This window comes from Asterias amurensis, chromosome 4, assembly GCF_032118995.1.
Source record: "Asterias amurensis chromosome 4, ASM3211899v1".
Classification (NCBI taxonomy): Eukaryota; Metazoa; Echinodermata; class Asteroidea; order Forcipulatida; family Asteriidae; genus Asterias; species Asterias amurensis.
This window is the reverse complement of record NC_092651.1, coordinates 5,661,593-5,668,793: the sequence shown is the minus strand read 5'-3', so window position 1 is coordinate 5,668,793 and position 7,201 is coordinate 5,661,593. Positions and strand designations below refer to the sequence as shown.

General features: G+C 39.4%; 1 pseudogene; it reads left to right on the top strand.

Annotated features, from left to right (window-relative positions):
* The first annotated feature begins 5,011 nt into the window (after positions 1 to 5,011).
* On the top strand, positions 5,012 to 6,947 carry LOC139936585 (uncharacterized; annotated as a pseudogene).
* The last annotated feature ends 254 nt before the right edge of the window (positions 6,948 to 7,201 follow it).

Sequence of the window (7,201 nt, the reverse complement as noted above, 5' to 3'; positions counted from 1 at the left end):
TTCAAACAGGAATACAATACCCAATGCACGCAACGAAAAACTTGTACATCTCAATGGAATGCAAGGACGCCATTGAGAATGGGTTTCAAGAGAACATGTAGCGAAAGCAAACCAAACTGAGTTGTGCTTGTATTATCATTAGTCAAGTGGTTTACACCATTTAATTTATTTGCACAACAACAAACACGATTTTGGAAGGTCATGTTCAATGCACACAGTTCATGGCGTTGTGATGTTAGGTACGGAGACTAAAGTCAGAAGGTACGGGGTTTTATATATGCCACGTGCGCAGCAACAATTAAAAGGACAATGTAAAATGCGGTTTATAACAGAAAAGTAGTTTTTAAAAGATAATTTTTTTTTTTTACCATTTCCATCGTTTTTCCTGAGCATTTTGTTTTTAAGTTCATTATAATTATTTATTTTGTTTTTTAAGAGTCACTTTTCCAGTCTTCCGTTTTTCTATAGAATGTATTTAAAAAAAAAAAACAATCAAAATATTTAACAGATGTTAAATTTGCATCGGGGATAAAAAATATTAATGAGAGAAATCGATACCATTGCATTGCATTGCGCACGGAATGCCGATTAGATCAATACTTGGACTGTATACATTCACATCGGTGTCGAGTTGGCGAAGGGGTGCACTGCTTTTACGTTTTGAACGTTGGTTAATCACCAGAATATATTACTGTTGGAGGCAATCTTCCACTTCCGATTCATCAAAGAGGTTCAAATGTACGCAGTGAGCATTAGTCACATCTGCAGCTCGAGGTAGGACTTTTACCTGCACTGAGGGTATATTGTGTCTTAATAATATCTGACATGATTGTTGGCTATGTGTAAAAATGTACATGATTCGGTTCGCACAAGCAGTATTTTGTATTGCATGTACACGCTCTTGCATTGAAACTCGATCTACAAAAAGTTCGCAGCTAGCAGGTAGTGAGACAAAAAAGATTGATGTTTTGTCTTGGAAAATCCCCTAAAAGGTTTGTATGTATTCATTCAGTCATTTATTTTGTCACATCAAGTTCCACGAATCATAGAGCTGTTCCTATCCCCTATGTAATGTTCATTCAGCCATTGACACTATCGCAATGGTTGAAATAGGTGCACCTATAAAATAATGCAATGCGAACCTTTGTACCATCGAACCATGACGATCACAATGGTTAGGGTATGTGGGGTTTTTCCCAGTTGTTAGAAACTACTACTATTAACGCATACCGGCCGTGTGGTTGAGCCCAACTGGCCCCCCAAAACCAACTATTTGCGGAAGTACAACTTGTAGGAAGGAGGTGCACTGTTTTTGTTATGTTTTTCCACCTCCGATTCATCAAAGAGGTTCAAGTGTACGCAGTGAGCATTAGTCACATCTACAGCTTGAGGTAGGACTTTACTTGCACTGAGGGTCTATTGTGCCTTAATGCACACAAAACCGTCAAAGAGGTGTAATCGGCGCGGTTCACACCAACCAGTGTACATTTATCTAAACAGTACACGCTTTAGTTCCAATCCTGATCTGACAAATTGTTTACAGGCTATAGAGTATAGGAAACAAAGTTTAGCGATGTTTTCAAATGTGGTCTTTTTAGGATCAACACAAATAATGTCATTGCCAGACCCCATTAATTAGAAGTCTTCATAGGCCTATTCATTTGTTTGTTTATTTTTTTGTCATGTTTGTGTTGAACAATACGACGTTATTCGTCATGCAGTGTGCAGATTACGAATCTAAACTATATATACAACATCAATACTTGTCCTCGCCACTTTACTCCTATTGGTTCATAGCCACACATTGTCTCTGAAATAGAAACTTTGATTGGCTGTTATTTTCCCGCTGCTTTTGGATCCTTTCCTTAATCCCTTTCCCCCTCTCTTTTTCTATAAATGGATATGTATTTGTTTGTACTTGTTTTATGCCTCTGAAGAAGGTCCGGATTGGATCGAAAGCTAAGGCCATCTACCCTGTTCATTATCAATACTTAAGTTTTATATAAATGTAGCCACCATTTTTAGAAGAAGTTTTAAAAATGTACTGATGGTCATAGTAATCACATGCCTTGAATTACACGCAGGCCATGACAGTGCCCGGTCATGGCCTTGGTGCCCCTTCAAAACATTCCCATAGACTTTTGAGATTTTCCACTGAAGTACCCTTTGCAAAATAAAAAAGGCCTTGCTAAACATTGTGATTGCCGGCTGGGCGTTAGTGTTATTATTGGTGTTAAAGTCACCTTGAAATAGAATGTTTGTTCTTCACAAACATAACAGTTCTGTTTATGAACAATAAAACATTTTGTTTAGTAATTGTTTGTCACGATTTATATGCTTAAAAACTGATAAAGTTGTTTTGGGTGACTCCGCCCATACCCTTTTGTGACGTCAATCGAGGCAGACTTTGCCTCGATCAAACATCGACCCCCTCGAATTTGCCTGCATTGCGTAGAGTAAACATACGTGCAAGTACATGTAAGTCGTGAGTTTATACGTTTCGAAAAAAAAGTTTTTTTCTTGCATTTTTCCGAACAATGCCGACCAGGTGTATTTCTGCTGGATGCAGCAAAATAACTAAAGATGGGGTCAGTTTGTATATGTTTTCTGCAGGTCCTAAGTATAGGCGGTTGTGGGCCGCGAAAATGGTCCGTTCCGACGTCTTTTTCAGCACTGTGCAGCGAACACTTCGAGCCGTCGTGCTTCGAATCCGAAATACACCACACATTCATGAAGAGAAAGTTGTTCTAAAACATGACGCCAAACCAACAATTTTTCCAGCTAGTGTGAAGTCGAAGAAGGTACCTGAAATACGTGATAAACCTAGAGGAGCATTTGTCAAACTTGAAAAAAATTCGAGTAAAAAAGTTTGAACTTTGAGGGCATGTTTTTAGCTTGCCCCAAGCGTCACGATTTTTGGTTGGCACTGCATGCGATTCACCGTCAGAGTAATCCGAGTGGACCGTTTGGCTGCTCCGTGACCGTAGTTCTGTACGTAGGCAGGCTAACACAATTTTACAACCCATTTGGTCACTAAAAAGTCACCTAGAAAATAACGTCAATAGTTTTTGTAAAAAATCACTAGGCATTCAAGTTTCAACGTACGTATGTGTGTGTATAATTTCTTAAGTAGAATCGTGTCTAAAGTTGTTGTGATGTGCCATGTTCGTCGAGACCTTGCTGTAGCTATTGCACATACAGGTCCTGCACGCCACACAGCATACGCATCATACCGATCAGGTACCCAGACGTAGTGTACGGGGCCAGACTACACATTTGCATTATCGCGCCTCGATTGACGTCACGAACAGCGCCCTCTCGGTTCGGGGCCAACTCTTAAATTTGTATAAGTAAAATAAAATTTGATTTTTGGGGTTGAACAAAGAATTGAAGAACTATTCTACAGCTAAAAAATACAGTTAGAAAAAACTTGACAATTCCGAAATACTAACCTAACAGTTGACGAAATAATCGTGTTTCTTGACTTTAAAGTGGAGATCATCGTAATTGCAATAAACTTAAAAGTTGTTAAGTAACTTAACATTTTGCCAGCTTAATGGGAGAACACAAACAATTATTTATAAGCACCGTCTTTTTAATCTTAAAAGAATTATTTAAACAATCAAGCTAATTGATACTTCTTTTGTTTTAAGGTAACTCAATTGATGGTAAAATAAAGTTTTCATTGTAGTACAGTAATGCTTTTATGCAGTTTTTACTTGATAGTCAGAGTATGTTATTTTTTTTTTCAAAAAGAATAGTTATCTGAATACTCCAGTTTTCAAATAACATAACTTACCTTTCGAAATTTCCCTGCTTTCCAGTTTCAATGCAAGGCATGTTGTTGCCATATTTTACAACAAAAAATAGTTATGTTTTCAGAACCTTGTTTTTTGGTTCGTTTTGTTGTTAGTGAAAACAACCACCAATTGTTGGCTTTCACTAAAATAAATCGTTTTTCAATCAAGTGAAGATAAGAATAAAAAAAAAAAATTGAACAGTGAGCTGTTTTTATAATTAGTTATTGAGGTATTTTAACAAAATTAAATCATCAGCAAGCGAATATGCATATGTTACAATACAAATGGTATGATTGTGTGTTTTGTGGTGGTGTTTATTTTTTTATTTATTTTTACAATCATAATAATTATTGTGCCTCATACACAAAAAGCAGACGACGCCACGTTTGTTCTCGTGCATTATTATTTTTCCCATGATCCACCACGCGGGCCACATGAACCCGAAGCCTGTGAAGCCGAAGTGTTCGAAACAAATTCGTCGCCATTTTGCTTATTGTGCAGCCTGAGCCTCACACAGCCGGAGCCTGAAAATCCGAAGCCTCAAGCCTCAAGCTTGAGCCTTCGATTCGTAAACACTCATAGTACAACTCGCTGTGTACATAGTAATGGAATGAAGGCTGGAACCCAAACAACCTTCTAGGCTCTTGAAAACATATCGGACACAAATATGCAAACTATGCGACGAAGTATGCGATCAAGTATGCAATAATATTTGCGACATCACAAATATTTGAAAGATATTTGCAAAGATATTTGCGACATCGCAAATATCTCCAAAGATATTTGCGACATCGCAAATATTTGCAAAGATATTTGCGACATCGCAAATATCTGCAAAGATATTTGCGTCATCGCAAATATTTGCAAAGATATTTGCGACAAAAGATATTTGCAAAGATATTTGCGACATCGCAAATATTTGCAAAGATATTTGCAAAGATATTTGCGACATCGCAAATATTTGCAAAGATATTTGCGATGTGCAATGTCCCTTCAGGCCACCATAATATCATGACATATAATGCAATCAATAGATTTATATGACCAATGTCTGTCTTTATCCTAGGAGACCAGTATATTTTTACGAACTTACCTAGTAAATGTGCTGCCACCAAGCGTCTAAAAGTCTCCATCATTGTTCACTCCCCGATTGTAAAACGAACACGTCCTTGTTTTATTTCATCAGGTAACAGGAGCCCATTCTCATCAAGATGGCCGAAGCTGCTTTACACATTGAGACCACTTGCAAGATTAGACATGTACACATCGAATGCCCAATCTGCCTTAGTCGGTTCACCGATCCGAAAATCCTGGACTGTCTTCACAGCTTCTGCTTAAAATGTCTTCAGGAACTTATAGACAAACAGGATCCGAAGACGGATCTTATTATTTGCCCAATGTGTAAAAAGAAAACGTCAATCCCAGATGAAGGATTGTCGGATCTTCTTAGCTGCTCTTTCTTGAGCTCGCTTATTGATGACTTCATTAATCTGGGAGGTTCGAAGGAGGACATTAACCCTCCTGTTTCCACATGCGAAGGATGCGACGAAGGTCTTGAAGCCGTCTCACGGTGTGTTGACTGTGAGGTAAATTTTTGCAAGACATGTCTGACAATCCACGCAAAATTAAAAAGTAACAGACATCATCAAATCGTTAATGCTGTCGGTTCGTCGTCAAATGTGCGACCCAAAGACAAGGACAAAACTGAAACACAAACGTGTCGGACACACACTGACCAGGAACTGTGTTTCTATTGCGACACGTGTGAATTACTTGTGTACCTCAAATGTGTGGTGTTCGATCACCGAGCGTCCAACCACAATCTCTCTGAAATCAATGATACCATTCGATCTTATCGTCGAGGCTGATGAAGCCTTGCAGAAGTTTGACGAGTGTCGCAAGCAATTCCAAAAAGTGGATGACTCTATCAAACACTCACAGCAAAGATTACAGCTCATGGTCGACCAGGTTCTTCGAGATATTGTGGCTAAGGAGGAAGAGGAAATCACTAAGATAAGAAATGCATCTCGCCTCCTTCAAGAAAGAGTCACTCAAATCGGTCAAGAAAGAGGTGAGGGATTTGAAAGCATACAGAGCAGCAATCACGATACGATGAGCCGTGCAGAGCAGATCGTAGCTTCAGTCAATGACTTGATGCAACATGCTGATAACTTTGAGCTGCTGGACCTCAGGCCAAAAGTTATGCACAACTTAGACTTCCACAAAGAGCTTCAGTTTCAAACAGTGCAACATAGCAAGTCATTCATCCGGTTCAAAGGTCATGATATCGTCACTGATGCAGATCTCGGGGAAATAGTAGAGGAAGAGAAGTGGGAGGTGAAGACAGAGTTTGGTAAATGTGGGGAAGGTGATGGGGAGTTCAAGGATGCAAGGGACGTTGCTTGTTTTAGCATTGGTGACATTGTCGTTACTGATTCAAAGAGGTGGCTATTATCCACATTTACATCAAAGGGTAGTTACAAATCTACAGGTGGTCAACGTGGAACAGAGGACGGTAAACTAAAACAACCTTTTAATGTCGCCGTGACCTCTGATGACCTGCTTCTGGTTACTGACGGACAGGATGTAAAGGTTTATGATAGAGAACTGAGATACATTCGTCAGTTCAGACCCTCACAGAATCAAGTCGAGGGGCAGTCAGAGAGTCTACTTCGTGGTATTGCTGTGGACAATAAAGATCGTATTGCAGTGGTTGACTGTAAGAGAAAGGTAATATCTCTCCATAATATGGATGGATCCATCATTTCCACAATACATCATGACGATATTAGTAGCGACTGCTGTCTATCTGTAAGCAGCAAGGAGCGTCTGATCTTCACAAACTACGACGAGATGAAACTATTTTGTGTGGATTTCATGGGAAACGAGGTGTTCAATATCAGCACCTCCATTGACGGCAAACCTGCCTATCCTTATGGTGTGTGCTGCGACGATGCTGGAGACATCTATTTGTCTGTTCATTGCGGTGGCTTTGGAACCTATGAGATACATCATTACGATGCATCAGGTGAGCACATCGGCTGTGTAGCTCGTGGCTTGTTCTATCCTCTAGGCATGACGTTTACTCTTACCGGTGACCTCATCGTGGCTGATATGCACTCGGTCAAGGTCTTGCGTCACCTGTGAGTGTCGATGACGTCATGGTCGAAAACGATACAAAATCGTGGATGACAATTGGAAATTATCAACATCCAATAATAAATAACGACTAACCTAAAACCAAGGCACTCATCAAGAATATGATTAATCTGTCATTCCAGCAAATCCACAGTCAACTATTATTCTAACCGCACCATTAACTTCATACAAATTTGTTTGACTTTCGCTTTACATTGAGTCACTTATGATTTAAATTCCGCTGGGCTGGTTTACCAAACTAA